Source organism: Symphodus melops (assembly GCF_947650265.1).
Source record: "Symphodus melops genome assembly, chromosome: 10".
NCBI lineage: Eukaryota > Metazoa > Chordata > Actinopteri > Labriformes > Labridae > Symphodus > Symphodus melops.
Genome location: NC_136700.1, coordinates 22,324,314 through 22,340,880, shown reverse-complemented (window position 1 = coordinate 22,340,880; position 16,567 = coordinate 22,324,314). Strand labels below are relative to the sequence as shown.

The following is a 16,567-nucleotide window of genomic DNA, read 5'->3' as shown; positions in this document are numbered from 1 at the left end:
TTTAAACCGTTTTTTGTTTTTTTTCTTCCAGACCTTCAGGGGCGGCGACAGAGCTGCAACATAATTTTGCTCTGCTATTTTCTTTTAATTTAAGAATTTGAAAGACTTCATTTTGTCAAAAGGTATATTCTAAAGCCGGTTGCAGTTGTGTTTAGGGAAATCAAAAGTACCAATTCATGTCAACTGATGCTACACATCTGAAACTTCTAAAAATGTAGTTCATAACTCAAACTCAATCTAATCATATTGAGTTTATAATTGTTACTGAAGTGTATTTACCTCGATTCCTATCTAATATTACTATCTCCCAGTCCTACCCTCATCTAAAAAACTTTCTATCTCCTCCAGAGACTAGAGGACTTAGAGTGTTAAGAAAAGGCCAATGAGAAGTCATTTAAAAAGGGCTTACATGCTGTATAATTATGTTTACCATTTCCGTGTGTTTACTTTAAATGTAAGCTTGTAGAAAATTCAGGAGGAGAAACAAATATTTCAGTCTGCAGTCAATTAGCAACAGCCTGGCCTTTCTAGTGTTAATGAAGTAGACGTCGGTCTAATTAGCAATGCATACAAACAGCAGTCGTTGTGCTTGTTTTGCCATTACCTCCCACATGTTCAGGTTTTCAAAACATTAGAGATGCTGTTTCTTTAAGGGAGGAAATCTGATCAATGTCTTTGGTTGGAGGTTCAGAACTCATTTGTGTGTTTTTGGGTCAGTGACGCAAAGAAATTGGAGTGAGAAATGTTTATCTGTGTTGTGTAGTGACTGTATCCAAGATATGAAGCTGCCCTGCCAGAGCAGCTCTGCAAATGTTCTCATCACTTGGACATGCTGTAGTAAGTGCATCATGTCCATTTTTTTTTTCTTTTTATGGTTTTTTATTTTTACATGGGTACCCTTTTTCGAGTTCAAATGTTTGTACACCTCCCTCTGTTTTTTTATTCATGTCCAGGACTGCTTGCTCCCAGGTTGAGGTAGTAGGTTGTATAGTTGAGAATTACACCACCGGGAGATAACTGTACAACCTCCTAGCTTTCCCTGAGGTACGCATGGCGCTCTTCACAGCTGGATCAATACAATCACATGTTGTTACAGTAAAAAAAAAAAAAAACAGCCTGTTAAAGCGAGATACAGTCCATTCAAATGGTCAATAACAATCTAGGCTGTTTGCTGATGGAGCAGGAGGGGAGAAAAAGCTCTGATTTCCACTTGAGGGTGTGTGATGCCATGTGTTTGTCCGTGTGTATTTGTGCATTAGAGGTCGATTTCTGGGTGTTTGATACAGATGATGTTTATGGTTTGACGTTTGAACACAAGTGTTTATAAGAGACATGACATTTTATTTTATAGAGAAGCCCTGGGGTTTAACTCTGAGTGATTTATGAACAACAAGATTAATGTCCTATCCCCTTTAATGTCTGCTGCACTGTTCAAGGTGGTAACGTTGTATGGCAAACAGACATATTTACATTTCTCTTACAAAGACAACATGCAAACTTGCAGTCTTGATTTGTGTGCTGTTTTTGTTCAAGTGTTTCAATCCACGTAATAAACAGAAATAGTGACTCAAAGTTTGAATTGAAATACATGAAGTGTTATTTTATTTGGTCCACTTAATTTCAGAGATAGTGGGAAAAGCCCATTACTGTCTTCAAATACCTAATTTTGTTTGAAATAAAAATGTATACATTTTTTTCACTTAAAAAAAATGAAATGTTCATATTTGATAGACTGGAAGAAGAAACTTTTCTCAGGTTTTTGCGTATAAATTGACTTAAGATTCATTTTTATTGCCCAGGAGTTTGTCTTTGTATTTGGATGCACAGTAAAAGAAATGGAAGAGAGGTCGATAGAAAAGAATAACTGACAAGTGAAAAGTAGAGCAGACCATTTTCCAACAATAATGTCCTAGAATGTGTTCATTGAAGAGACAACCATGTTTGTAGCTTTCATTCAAGTATCTTCATTTTGTGTCTGATGACGAGCTGTTCAGTTTGTACAGGAATGTGCAGAATGTTTTAATATTTTGCAGGTTGTGTTGTTTTCTTTTTACTTTTAATTTTACCACCGAAGGTAACATGGTGCAAGACTGCATTTGTTCAGACTAAGACAGGCGATTTCTAATAATCGAAGACCTGTCTGAAAACACCTAACTCTAAGATTACAGTTATTGAAGATATTAAAAGGTGGTCATTTTCTCCAATCCACTTTTAAAGATATTGGTTGAAATTGTCTTTAGGTTCCAACAGAAATGAATATCTCATGAAATCTGTCATCTGTAGCACCTGTCAGCCTGTAAAAACTGTAAAGCCTCCCCGTCTCCCTGCTCTACCCCACAAACGAGCCCACATTCAAAGCATGTCACTGATGACAGAGTTTATTCTGTGAGTTTGTCGTTGTGAATAGTAAAAAAGTCATGTTTCATTTTTTATTTTTTTATTTTATGTATTATGATAAGGTTTATTGTTTTCTTACCTCTGAATGAAACTTAACGACTGCACATAGCAAGCAATGAGCTGAGGTCCACTTCTAAAGCAACGGCGTGCATGTGGGGGGGCGTGGCTTTTGAGGGGAGGGGGGGTAGACAGAGCACTGAGAGAATGCTACTTTTCACAATCATGCTAGCTCCCATGTTTCTGTTAGGTTTTTTTTTTCATATTTGCCAACATATTCCTTTAAAATGTACAGCTTTGTTAGTTGTCTAATTTATTTCAGTCTTAAAAGCTCTTGCTACCAACCTTTGGTTTTATGTTGATTTTGGCGGCCCCTGTGGACATAGCAGTACCTCTTACACCTGCCGATTTTACCCTATTCATGTGTAGGTAGTGTTTTTTGACAAAAATCTCATCCCTAAAGAATTATTTTGGTGCGGTCTGTCTTTATTGAACAGGGCGGTGTATAGAGTAGAAGCCGTGGGAAAACATAAGAACAGAGAAATTGGAACACTTTTTGGCAGCATGTACTGTAGCTGAATTAACGATACGTCTGACGCCTAACCCCCTCTGGCTTTGTTTTCTGAAATTACAATGTAGATATAGAAATAAATCTTGTGGCTGATGTTCTCTTTTGCTTTTGTTGGTTAAAAAGAGCCATTTGTATTCATTTCAGTCTGTTTTGTAATTATCTGAAAACTCCTCACAGTAGCTTTAAATATAAAATGAGATCATTTGCGTTGATTTGAATCTTCCGCCCATCTTTTCGTATTTCAGTCTGTGTTTATGTGACTCAGTTGTCAGCAGAGTTTTCTATGTGGGTTGATTTAAAGTAGGTTGTTCATGTGATACGACTGACATGTGAGAGCTGTGTGTGAAACCTCAGCTTCATTTCCATTGTGAGCTGATGTTTTGTTGTTGTTGTAACCTCATTAATGCTGACGCTTGTTGTAGAAGTCCGGCTGTTGTTTGTGAGGCGACACGTAATGGTTGTAAAGCGTATCAGAAACAACAGGAGGGGAAAAAAAGTTTGAGAGTTGAACACAAGCCGCATTCCCATCGAGTTTACAGGCGGTAGAATCATTTGTCAACGTGGACAATTGTTGTCACAATATTTTCTATAAGCAGACGCACAGACTGCGTGGAAGCTGCTGCTGTCAGATATCTGACTTGTGAAATATTGTGACACTCTGGGAGGAAAAGAAAATATACTAATAATGAACAATAACAGTGACAGGTAGTAAATCTTCAAATGATTCCAAATGTCTTTGAAACTGAAAACATTTTAATTATTGCCTCTTCCAAAGGAAATCCCTGAACAAACTTTGTGAAATAAACTCCCCCCCCCCCCCCCCCCCCCCCCTAACCTTTTCTGTTTCTTCTCTCTTAGTGTGTGCAATCCTTCTCTGCGATGAATGTTCTTGCTTATCTCCTAATAAAGCTTCCTCTGCTGGATTTATCATCCATAAATAACAGGATATAAACTGTGAATCAACTGAGGCCTCCCTGTCTAACAGGACATTTTGGGTTGTAGGTATAGAGAGGAGAGCAAAAGACTGCCCCCTGTTGGTTCCCTCTGTTCAGTTGTGTCAGGTGGAGATTTGGTGACTTTGCAAATTAAGGTAAGTTGAAGTTCGATGTGTGATTTTTTTCAATGATTGATGCATAAAGACAAACCAGAGCTGAGAATCACAGCTCACCTTCCTCTTCTTCTCTTTTCTCTCTTTTGCCCTTACCCTTCAACAAATATTCTTCTTTTTGTCTGTCTTTCCTCCCATTTTAAAGTCTTTAAACTAGGAACAACTTTTTATGTCAGCGTGTTTCATATGCATAAAGAGGGCTGTCCCTGCACTTTAAAGTCTTACTTCACAGGTTCAATTAAAACCTCTACATTTCACTAAATGCATTATTTTATTTTAGAATTTGTCCCTCAGAGAAAGGCTTTAAAAATAATTTAATATATGACTAGTAAACACCAATGATATATATTTATAGTAATATTACCTCCTGATGACAGTATTGTCTAGTCGTCATAGGTCTAACATAATAACATTGTACATTACTCTTTATTCCTAGACCTTTAATTTAATCACCACTGTTGCTATAGCGACAACCCCATACTACCTCTTCAGCACATGTCCTCCTCATCCCATCAATCAGCCTTGACAGCCTTCAATCATTCACTCTGGCCAACAGCACTACCATGCAGCGAGTGTGTCCTGTGTGTCGCCCTGCCCTGCGAAATGCACACACAAACATCCACACTGTACTCAGTGTGTTGTCTACCTCTCACCACTCTGCAGACTCGGTGTTGTGTGCTCACATGGAGCCGTGCTGCTGCTGTTTTCTCACATGCGTGGGCTCTTGTGTGACAGATCTGGGTCTCTGCTGAGGAACAACTTGGCTGCAGTTGAGGCCATCACAGGCACATCACCAATACATGAAGAGTTTAAACTGGATCAGGAAATCAATGTGGCTGAGATGGCGTCTACCTGAGTAGAAAAGCTAACGAAAGTATTTTTATTCAAAAGCAGCACTCTGGACGTACTTAACCTTTCTGCCTATTTGTGCATGTGTGCCAACTCAGCATGCGTGTGTTAGAGCCTTTGTCTGCCTGCATGCTATTATTAGCGACTCGCCGAAGACTGGCTCTCTGTGGACACAAAGCAGGTGATAAATAAGGATAGCTGCACTCTGCATTTGAGTGTGTGCTCCTAAATGTATGCGTGTACATGTAGGAGATTAAAAAAATTGGTCACGTCAGTAATTTTACTGTAAGGAGGGGTGAGAGTGTGCTGTGGATCCAGATGCACAGTTCTCTGCAGCTGTATAGAGACAGAAAAATCGGCACAATGTGCTGTCTGCAGCAGTCAAAGAGGATTGAGATTAGCCGGCTGCAGACACAGTCGGTCGATCAGTCAGTTAGGGAGGGAGGGAGCAAGAAGAAAAGCGAGAGGGCAGTGTGGTCTCAGGGATTTTTCCTTTTTTCCTCTCCGGTCCCGTCGCTGATTTGAGCCTCCAGCTGGCTGCATGTCGTGGCTCTCCTTTTTTCTGCTTCATCTGTCCCTCCCCCATCATCTCTCCTCTTTCTCTCCTTCTCTCTCTCCCTCTTTCTCTGTCTCTCTCTACCCCAGCCAGTGGAGATTAAATGTAGCTCTATAAGCCAAAGCACATCATGTAGCAATGTTTCTATGGTCCCTTCTCTCTCACACTCTCTCCCCCTCTCTAAATCTGTCACTCCTTCCTTTCTTGAAGTCAATGATGTTTGCAAAAAGATAAGAGAAAAAGACAGATAGGACTGCAAAAGTGGACTGTTTTTTTTTTTTTTGCATGCAGAAGAGAACAGAGGATTTGTTTTATGGGGTGGAAAATGGACAACGGCAAGGTGGAAAAAAACAACGGAAAGGAGGACTACTTTCTCTCTACATCCCTCCTCCCTCCTACTCTTCCCCCCTCACCTCTCTCTGTTGTCTGATACAGAGGAAAAGTGGGCCTCTGGCAGTAAGCGATTACAGCTGTGAGGCAAATTAATGGATGATATCCCCCCCTCCTTTTTTTCTCCTCCTGCCGATCAACAGGGCAAAAGAGGGAAGAAATAGCCAGAGGTGGGGAGAGCTGAAAAAGAAAGATTGAAAGAAAGAGGTGGAGTACTAATATTGGGGCGAAGTAGCGGAGGAAGGGGGAGGAGGGAGGAAGGGGGGAGTTATGGTTTTTTCCTGTCTTCCCTCCTTTCCAGCTCTGCATGCAATTGAAAGAGAAAACAATGCGAGGGGGAAACGGGCTAGGAAAAAGAGAAAGCCGAGACAAGAGATCAGCAGGCATGTTCTTTAACATGGATTTGTGTGTGCGTGCATGCTAAAGAGTGAGAAAATGTGTGTGAGAAAGTGGGCGCACCATTTTTTTTTTATCTAACAAAGAGCTGCAGGTTTGGATAAAAAAAGTAAGTAAGGTGCAAGGAATGGTAAAACAGCATATGACAGTTTTTGTGTGAGATGCATGCAGGTGTATGCATGTGTGGAAGTGTGTGTGTGTGTGTGTGTGTGTACGCACCCCTTCCTCAGCCCCTACCTTCCCTCTCTCTCTCTCCCTCTGGTAAGGCAGCCTACTGATATCTGCTTCACTGACACGGTGGCCCGGCATGGCTGCAAACACTGATTCTCAGTGCTGGCTTTTTTTTATTTTTTGTTTTACCTCACTCAGTCAGTGACTCATGCTCACTTTCTTTCACCTTTTTTTCCCTTGCCTGTCTACCTGTTCTAGCTAACCATTAGGTATCATTTCTACTCAGTGTTTCGTTTTCTGGTAAGCGTCTTGCGACTCGCCTCCTCTCCAGACTGCTCGCTCTTGCTCTGCGTGTGTGTGTGTGTGTGTGTGTGTGTGTGTGTGTGTAAAAGAGAGAGAGAGCTAGAGTGAGACTGTGCACATGGTTCACTCTGGCTCATGCATCCTTATGCCTCTCTTTCTTGTCTGCGTCTGTCGCTCCTTTGCCGCTTATCTCGCCTGACTTGAAGACGGTCAATTGGACAGATCTTGCACTCCTGTTTTGTGACCAATAAAACTTCTTCTCCTGAAATCATTACTGGAATCTCATTGGCGTGCTGTAAGTTAAACAATCTGAGCTCGTTCTTTTCTCTCTTCTTTTCCTTCCCTCCCAAGCAGGAAGCAAGCTAGAAGAAGAAAACGAAGAGCGAAAGGGGGCATCGTGGATCCTGTAGGGGAGGGTGAGTCGATACCAAAACGAATACTCTTCCTCGATCCTTACTTCCCTCTCGGCTCCCCATCTGTTTCCTAAGCTGCGGACCACCATGGTGGCATGAAGGAGCCGCACTAGAGCTTTGTTATCTGGCTTGCTTTTCTCTGTCCGGAGGATTCAGAGGACCACACTGAGCAGGGATTTGCACTGGTAATGATTGAGCATGCACTGCAAGATTTTACTAACAGTGACAGTCGGGTGAGCATCATGTGAGAGGGGGCTGTTTGACGCTGTGCGGTCTCACAGCTTCAGATTTCGATGCTGCAATTGATGCATCCACACAGGGTTTTTTTTTTTGTCTCATACATCTTGACAATGATTAGCAATCAGTGGCTGATTAAAATTTTTCCCACAGGCGGCAGTCGATCTTTAGACATTCTGTTACTGCAGCAGGCTCTGTACCTGATGGCAGGGAGCATTTTTCAAAGTGCTGTATTGTTCAGCTGTGGTGGGGGAGGGGGATAGGGAGAAAGAGAGAAAAGAGAGAGAGAGTTGGGTTCGGGGGGAGCTGGCCAGTGTTGTGTCTGGCTGAGGTTTGCACTTGTTGTATGTTCATGACTACATGTGGGGGCAGAGGAGGCTGCAGAACATGCATGAAAAAGAGGACTTGATGCGTAACAGCCTGTGTGTAGCAGGGAGCGCTCGCTCCGTATGCAGGAGATGCTCAGACGCTCCGAGTCCTCATTTGACTTATGGACGAGTTCAGAGCATAGAAGCAGGCTCGTCTTGGAGAGAAGTCAAAGAGCAGCTCGTGTGAGGAGGTAGAGGAGTGAAGATGTATCTCTCTCTGTCCCTGAGACCCTAACTTGTGACGTTATGTTCTTCATGTCCACGGGTTAGGCTCTCGGGAGCTGAGAGGGATGCACAGCCAGCGCTATCTCCTGCACGTTCATGCTTCGAACAATGGCGATCAGAGCAGGGAGCAGGGGAGGCCATGGCGCAGCGAGGCTTAGGCGTTCGCTGCATGCTCGCTGGGTTACACATTTTGATTTGCCTCACACCCTGCTGCACATTGCACGTCATATGGGCTTTTCTGTTTTTCTGTGTGCTGCACTGTGCACATACGCTTAAAATGTGGATAGAATGTAGGCAGACTGCTGAAATCTCTTGGGTGAGGAGGATGGGGATGTGGAGGCATGTATGTTTTAAGTGTCATGTGATTAAGTTCAGACAGGAGGAAATGAGGGTAAAGATGGATGACATGATGCTCTCTTCCTTAACTGCAATAGCCTGTTAAAACAAAGGCAACACTCATTATAAATGTTTGATATTTGCTCAAATTAAATATAGGTCAAGCAGTTTTCAAACTTTAATGAGATGTTTTTTTGTCATATGTTAATTAATTATTTTTTACCATGATAAGAATTGTTAAATTCAGATGTTTTTCAGTTAGTTAAAATGCACATGCTCTACATTTAATATTTTAACCACCTCAGAAGAAAACATTTCTCCTGCAAATCCTGAATACATCCGATTTTAGCATCCCAGCTAATTATTTAGAGACTCAGTAGCATACCACTTTGCACAGGTACAATTATAACGCAGGTGGAATTCTTATTTTAGAACTGTTTGCCTCCTAAGCTACTTTCAAGCCTCTGCTAATAGGCGCTGCTGCTACATCCGGTGGTAGAGAAGAGCTAAAAAGCTGGTTAGCATCAGTAGTTTGTAAAGTGGCTAATGCTGCTGTGATAGCATTAGCCACTTCACAAACCAGTGGATTCTGTTAAGTGAAGAAGCATCTGTCAGTGTGTGATAGCTCTTTGTGTCTGCAGCAGACCTTTGATGCATGTGTGTGTGTGTGTGTGTGTGTGTGTGTATTTCTGTGTGTGTACCTTTACGAAATGAGGGCAGCACAGAGTAATGTTGAGAGCGTGACCATGACAGCTCTGTACATTATGTGCTTGACCTCAGTGAACCTTCGGCGATGTTCATGCTCACTTGCTCATGCTAACTAACACACATGTCTTGGTGGCAGATGGATACACACAGACACACACACACACACACTTCAGTGAGTGAAGCTTCCCGCAGCTGCCAGGCGACAAACACGCCGACATCTACAGTATATAAGTGTTTCTGAATATGCAACATGATTAAAGCAGAGTGGCATCAGTTTGTCACTTACAGGAGCACAAATCTTGCATGTTGACTTTGGATTTGGAGAACACTTCAGTTGGTCGTAGTAAGACTGAAGTATGTTGTGGCTGTTGCAGGATTGTTTCACCTTAGTCTTCTTGCTCCTTGCAGCTTGTTCTCAGTAGGCTGTGACTCTCCTGAGGTTTGCATTTGCATCTCAATTCTCAGCAGCAGCTCTCTGACAGCATGATCCATCGATTTATGACTTCATACTGTAGCTACTCTCTCGTTTTAATGGGGCATGGCAATACTATTGATGCTTTTTAAGGATGCTTCCCTGCGTTTAAATAGATGCTTAAGCTTGTGCACTTGTGGAGCTGAGATCCAAGGGTGGTGAAACAATACAGGTTCTAGATGTGTCTGCTGCACGGCCCAGCATAGATTTATGTGAAGGAGCTACTTGTTTGTTACATTACAGAGTATTAGTTAACCTTTATCAGCATTGGTCATACCTGTTTTTTTTATTTAATAAAAAGGACAAGAACAGATGTTAAAATGGAAACAAAGAGTTTATAACATGTATATAGGAATATCACAGGGTTCCCAAAGTCAGAGTATGTGAGGTCATCATGATAAATTTAGAATGTGTATAACTGTCTGCATGGTTTTTTTTTAATGGAAACAGTGGCTTGTTTGAATTCAGCTGTATGTGTTCATATCTCAAATATCTGTGACTCTGAAGCTTTATGTGTTTGGATCAACGCCTTTTTCTGACATCAGAAGCATCACAGTCTGCTTCACACTTGACCTTGAAAACTATTTATATCATCCCCCCTCCTTCATCGTCATCTACCTCTAACATCAGCTAATCTTGGATACTAATTTGTTGCGTTTTTTTGCAAAGCATAACTATGTGATGTCTGCACATTAATGTTAACAAAGTCATATGGATTATAGCTTCAACCTGTCTGGATTGTTAATCTGTCATTCTGTCTCCTCTCTTATGTAACGTCTCTATCTTTTGTCTGCCAAATATCTGCATCATTATCGTTATTTGTGAGCTTGGTGTACAAACATTAACCTGGAGCAGTTTGTGTGAAGTCTGTAAGCTGAAAAAGGGGGCTGCAGGCTCGCTCTCCATTGTTCAGCGGCTGCGCTCACTGTCTGTACACTGTGTCCCCATGGCAGAGGCAGACATGGAGGAGAGACAGACAGAAAGAGCGACTGGTGGGCATATGCCAGCCTCGATAAGCTGCTTCATTGATGCAATGTCTATTGAATTTTGTAAAAAAATAAAAAGGCTAATCAGTTTTAACTTGCAAAACTGAGAGCTGCATTCTGATAACATTCAAATAGATTTATCGATAACATTATTCGGTGATGAAGTGGTGATTCGTTTAGAAGTGGCTTTAGGGGTGTTGGTCAGTAAAACCTGTAATGACAACATTCTCATTGAGATCGTGCACCATTGAATGTCGGACTTTAGTTTTAGTTTTATTATTTAAAGCGTCTTTCGTGGCTCAAATCATCGATTGATTCTGAAAGCTAGCAGGTCGCTGTTTATGGATCAAATGTCCTTTAAAGGTAGACATTTTAGGTGGACTGCAGATAAGTGCAGAGGACAGTTCAGGTGTTGAGGTGATACCGCAGCAGGTTGATGCCAAAGCACCTCGGGAAAACGCAACGATAATTTAGTCCGATCGTAAACATAAACGGGAAATTATTGATCGGAGAGATGGGTCACTGTAGGAAAAGGCGTCAGACGAGGCAACGTCTCTTTGTGGCTGCAGTGATGCATTTAGAGTCACCATCCTGCAGTTTTTTTCTGCCACTCCCTTCGACACACTGCCTCGACTCAGCTGCAGGCAGGAGCAGCACACCCATCACTAACACGAGCTGGTCAGCATGCGTCTGTGTGCTTCCTACAGCATCCGTCAGCACGTCTGCAAAGTCTTATTTCTGTGTGAGTGCATGTGTGTGTGCATGTGTGTGTGTTTAGCAGCACTGCAGAGGGGTTCACCACCCGCTCCTTCCAAGTCTGTTGGTGAAACAAGATGGCGTCGCAGCTCCACGTGGGCCCTCCCTTCCGCGCTGCCTCATGCCCTCTCTACCAATGGCACAGGAAAGCCAGTGGAGGTCATATTTGGAATTGTTGCACACCTGGGCCATATTTATTCCCTCATAGCTGACATTGCTGAGGCTCTTCTCAGTGCTGGAACTTGGCCGACTTTAGAAGATTTAGGATTTGGGGCCGATCCAGAGCTTTCATTGTTTTTCTTGGTTTCTTTTTTCACGCAGTCTGTGTATCGGCTGCCAGACTGTATGCTGTTTTGGCTGCGATGTGGGCGGTTTAAAATGTTCTGGTGGGGTGGACGACTATGTTTTCAGCATGATTCGTCTGCCTGTGTGTGTGTGTGTGTGTGTGTGTGTGTGTGTCCTCCCTGACTCAGGCTAAAGCTAAGGCCAGTTTAAAGGAGCTTGGGGATTGTGGAGCCACACCACAGCAGCAGATTAACCAGGCTACACTGTAACCTCATTAATCTGAGAGACACTAATGTCACTAACAATGTGTCTGCAGTCACACACGCACACGCACACACACACAAATGCGTTTTAAGCTGCTACCTTTGTCTGCAGCTCACTCAGGTATTGATAGTAATGACTGGAGTATCCCTGCTCGGGGTCAGGCTGGATTTATTGATATTCTGGAAATCTTGCCATGAATCAACATTTAACTCTTCACTGCCACTTTAACTGATTTGTTTAAATCTTTAAAGTAACATACATTTATGCACATTAACTTGGGTGAATGTTTTTTAATAGTTATCTGGCTCCTGAAAGCAGGAAGCTGGTATCTGCATATGTAATCAGCTTTTGTGTTTCTTCACAAAAAGATGTGATTTAAGAGTTTCACCTTATTTCTTCAGTTCTGTTAATTGAGCTGGCATGGTTTTTATGTCATGTCTTTTTTTTAAAATGATCATGACGATAATTAGAGGCGGGTATCGAGTGGCCTCACAATATGATATTATCACGATACTTGAGTCGCGATAAGATATCATTGCGCTTTGAAACATTTAACAATGTACTGCGGTTTAACTTTTTAAACTGCATATTATGTCCTCAAAATTAAACCTAATGAGGAACTGTTTTGTCAAACAATAGGACCCTCTCACTTTATTCATCTCACTTAAGTCTTTTTATTTATACACAACAGGAATTAAGCTGCCAGACTGATCAACACTGTGATTCAAGTTAAACCCTTTTAAAGGCTGCATGCACCTCACAATATGAACTGTTAGTATTTCAGTCTTACTGAACTTAAAAAGGATCTTTTAATAATGCAGCTTGTTCACTTTTTTGTTAGAACTGTTACTTTTATCTTTTTTTGTGTAAAGTTACAGCAATCAGTTGCTGCTTTAATAAGTCCATCAACTGAAATGCACTCTCTTGATTAGTCCATCTGTTTAATTTGTTCTAAAGCAATGCCAATACTTCAGGGATGTCACCTTTGACTGGCATAATAATTGCTGGCTTTTTTCTCTATTTGTGGATATTTCACAGACAAAACACGCAACATACTTCCTTGGCAGGGAAGAGACCATGATCAAGAAGGAACCCATGCAGGGCCCAATCATTGCACCCCGCTGGGCTGATATAATAATTCACTCAATATGGGAATCTTAACTGCATAGTTCTGTGATGTGGGGGAATGCTTTTATGCTGTCACCTTATATCTTATTTAAAAATGTAAAAAAAAAAAATAAAATTTTGCATCTGAAAAATGTGAGAACATATTTTTAGTTTCACACAATTTTGAAAACTGAAAAATCTCAACATTGTATAAAAAGTATGAAGTTCATCATTTCACAGAAAAATTCAAAACTTTGTAACACATGTATTACTTTATACAGTATGTGCCTTTTTTTTCTTTTTATCATGTCATCTAATTTGTTAGAGGACATAATAATGAGCAAGTTTGATTAAGAAGCTCAAAGAAGCACAAGTTCACATAGTTAAAGATTTTAGACCTGACACTTCGTTCAGCTCAGCGGGTCGTCTGTATAAATACAAGTCCACTATCTCTATATGTTTGTGTGTTTTAGTGCCACGGTGTACCAAGTTATGGACAATGTTGGGCTTAATCAAGAGTTCATTGATTAATCGTCGACTTTGAAATATATTGCCAACTATTCTGATCATTTCTGGATGGTTTTTGTCATTATTTGTCTTTCTGCTAAATGAAAGTAAATGAACTTGTGGACAGACAAAACAATTATGTTAAAAAAACATTTGATGTTAAATAAAAATAACCTGTGATGTACCAGTCTTTAGTTGCAGCACTACTTTATAGCTACGCGTTGATGCTTATGACATCACATTTTATGTTAGATATGCATTGAATATAAGTGTAATTGATTGAAATAACCAGATTTAGGTGAAATAACTGCATAGGAATGTTTTTAGCGTTTAATGATTTTAGTTTTGACGTGCTTTGCTTTTTATGGATCACATTTTTTTCATGCACCATAAATCACTTCTTCCTCAAATTAAATAATTGTTAAGGATGGAGCCGAGATGTGAGTGCAGAACAAGCGAACCTTCAGAGGCCTGGTACTGAAATAGAGACGTCTTTAACAGTTTTATCTAAATAAAGCCTTCATGCTGTCATTTCACACGATTGTGATTCTTTCAACTGCCATGTTTATTAATAGAAACTCAGGATATGTTGTTTGATTGTCTTCCTGAAGAGATATGTCATGTTTGCATGTCTTATATTTCATCTCTGGAGGTATTTTTATACCTTTTGAGCGTCATGAATCTGTGTCAACCAGATTGTTCTCATGTTAGCTGGGATTTTTCGTTTCTGCAGAGCTAATACGACACATTACAACTTCCTGTCTGCTGACCACAAAGATAAAGAGATGGGACAGCACATGAACTGAGATTTAAAAAAATAAATAAAAAAAAGACAGATGACCGCTAGATCAAAGTTTTCAGTATGCTTGTTTTCATAATCGTCTTAAATAAAGTTTAATGATATTAGTTAAATGGGTTACAACGCCTTAATAATACGTAATTAGTTAAGGTTGGTCATGGTATATAATTAGAGTAAGTATTTAAATAATTGGGGTTAAGTATATACACTTATTCCATTGTGTTTCATTTGATTTCAGTGAGAGTGCTGGATGTACTGTACATTACTGTATGTGCTGCATGCAATCAAACAGATGTCAAAGGGTTGTGTCTTCTCTCTTTCAGTCTGTTAGACCAGGTCAGGACAAGTCGAGGAATGGTCCATTAGCGTAAAACGGATATGACACCCACACGGATCAAGCTTCTACTGCCCATACACGAGCATACAATCATTGATGGGGTTTACATGATACCTTGACCAGGATACAAGTGCACTGTACATATTGTCTTAATCTTAATCTATGTCTTGTATTTCCACTGTGGCTTTGAAGTTGAGATCCTAAGATACATTTCAAAATTCATTTTAACATTTTTATTGTTTTGTAATAAAGAATGTTAGATGAAAATAAAATGTTCATGAAAAGTGTCTTTTTGTATTTCTTGAAGTTATGAATACTGAACCAGATTTAGGTCAATTCTAAATGTTAGCACAAAGTTACCTGCAGGATGTGTCGAGAACTGCATACTTTTATACTATTTATGGTACTTTAGATGTCACGTTGAGTATTAAATGCAATACCAATCATAGTATACAATTTTGTTTATGCAAGAAAGGTGAGGATGTATACTAGATTGGATAGAATTTGTAAATCGGCACATTGGTCATACTCAACCACCTAACAATGCTCTCAGCTCTAACACTATCAAATAGCTAAGCTTGCCAGGCTGCTTATTAGCAGCATTCAAATAACAGTACCCTTACTTTAAAATACATGTCAAATTATATTATGACTATTGTTACGAACGTCCTACAGCGCCACTCAGGCATAAGTTTATGAAACATTAGTAGCTTCTGCTATTAAATTAAATGCATAGGTCTAAAAGTGTGATATGATGTCAAAGAAATACAAATGTTTTAGTTATTGATTTTAATTAGCAGCCTCAACACTATCCCTTTCAAAAATACAGTAGATGCCACGTTAACATTAAAGCACATTTTACTATGTTTAGCTAGATGCTAAATTAATTAAAGCTTTATGCCAACACTTACAGTATATCATTCAGGGTAGTAGCTGATCATGATTACAGTTTTATGTCTAAGGAAAGGCCTTTTTTTCAGTGCTAGCATGTCCATGTGTTACATGATTTAAAGGTTTTTGCTAACACTGTGTCATAATAGCATAATGTTTTGATAGTTTGTGCAACCTGATTTAAAAACATTATTTTGTGTGCAACTACACTCTTTAATGTTCTGACACTGTTCATATTTAGCACTAGCACATAGCAGTGTTAAATTTATGCTTGCATTTTTGCATACAATGATTGCAGGTGACTTTTTTTAACATTGCTGATAACACTATTCAATCGGTTGACAAAACGATCAATATTGTTTCATGCTAACATTTAAACTTTACTTTTCTTAATATTACTTCATGCTAACACCTGAGTGAAGTCCCTCATCAAAGTCTTCAACATTATAGCATTGAATGATCGTCTCTTTGGAAACTCTGACCTGTTCTGGTGCTGAAGATTAGACATCCGAAAGTTCATTCCTGGAGTTTTTTAGCAATGAAGTGTCAACTTTTTGTGGTGTTCATTCAGCCTCAACCTGCTTCCTCTTCCTGAGTGATTCAGCGCATTTCCAAGAATGACTTTCGACATTGGAGCGTTCATGTCTGGACTTGTTGGAACCAGATCTAGTTTTGTTTTTGGTAACGTGACAATGAAAGGATTATTAACACACAACATAAAACTGATGCAGCAAGAGGGTTTTTAAATGTAATGATGAAAGCAAAATAATGTGCAACATTTGATCTCATTATTGAGTGATTTATATAAATCTTCCGATGCAGCAAACACATTTTATTGTTAAGTTGCTTGAAATAAGATGAACTCACAAATTCAGACATAGCCTTATTGAATCAACAAACTTAAGTAAAACATGTTTCTGTAATGGCAGATATTTTTTGCTGTTGTATCTTGAAATTACATGTCTATTTGGACACGTCTGTTGAACTGCTTACATTAAGTGTAATGACATATTTGTGACTAATTAAACAAATAGCCTTGCTCGGAGTTAAGTTGTGTATCAGGCTGAATGGGTTACATCAAGTTACATAAATGACTCAGCACGCTGAGAGATTTTTTTCATTCCACGATGTACCATAC

General features: G+C 40.0%; 1 long non-coding RNA gene across 1 annotated transcript; it reads left to right on the top strand.

Moving 5' to 3' along the window:
* The first annotated feature begins 7,046 nt into the window (after window positions 1-7,046).
* Window positions 7,047-16,339, top strand: LOC306830130. The gene is made up of 2 exons (XR_013779931.1): window positions 7,047-7,154; window positions 14,525-16,339. It is a non-coding gene; the product is annotated as an uncharacterized lncRNA (long non-coding RNA).
* The last annotated feature ends 228 nt before the right edge of the window (window positions 16,340-16,567 follow it).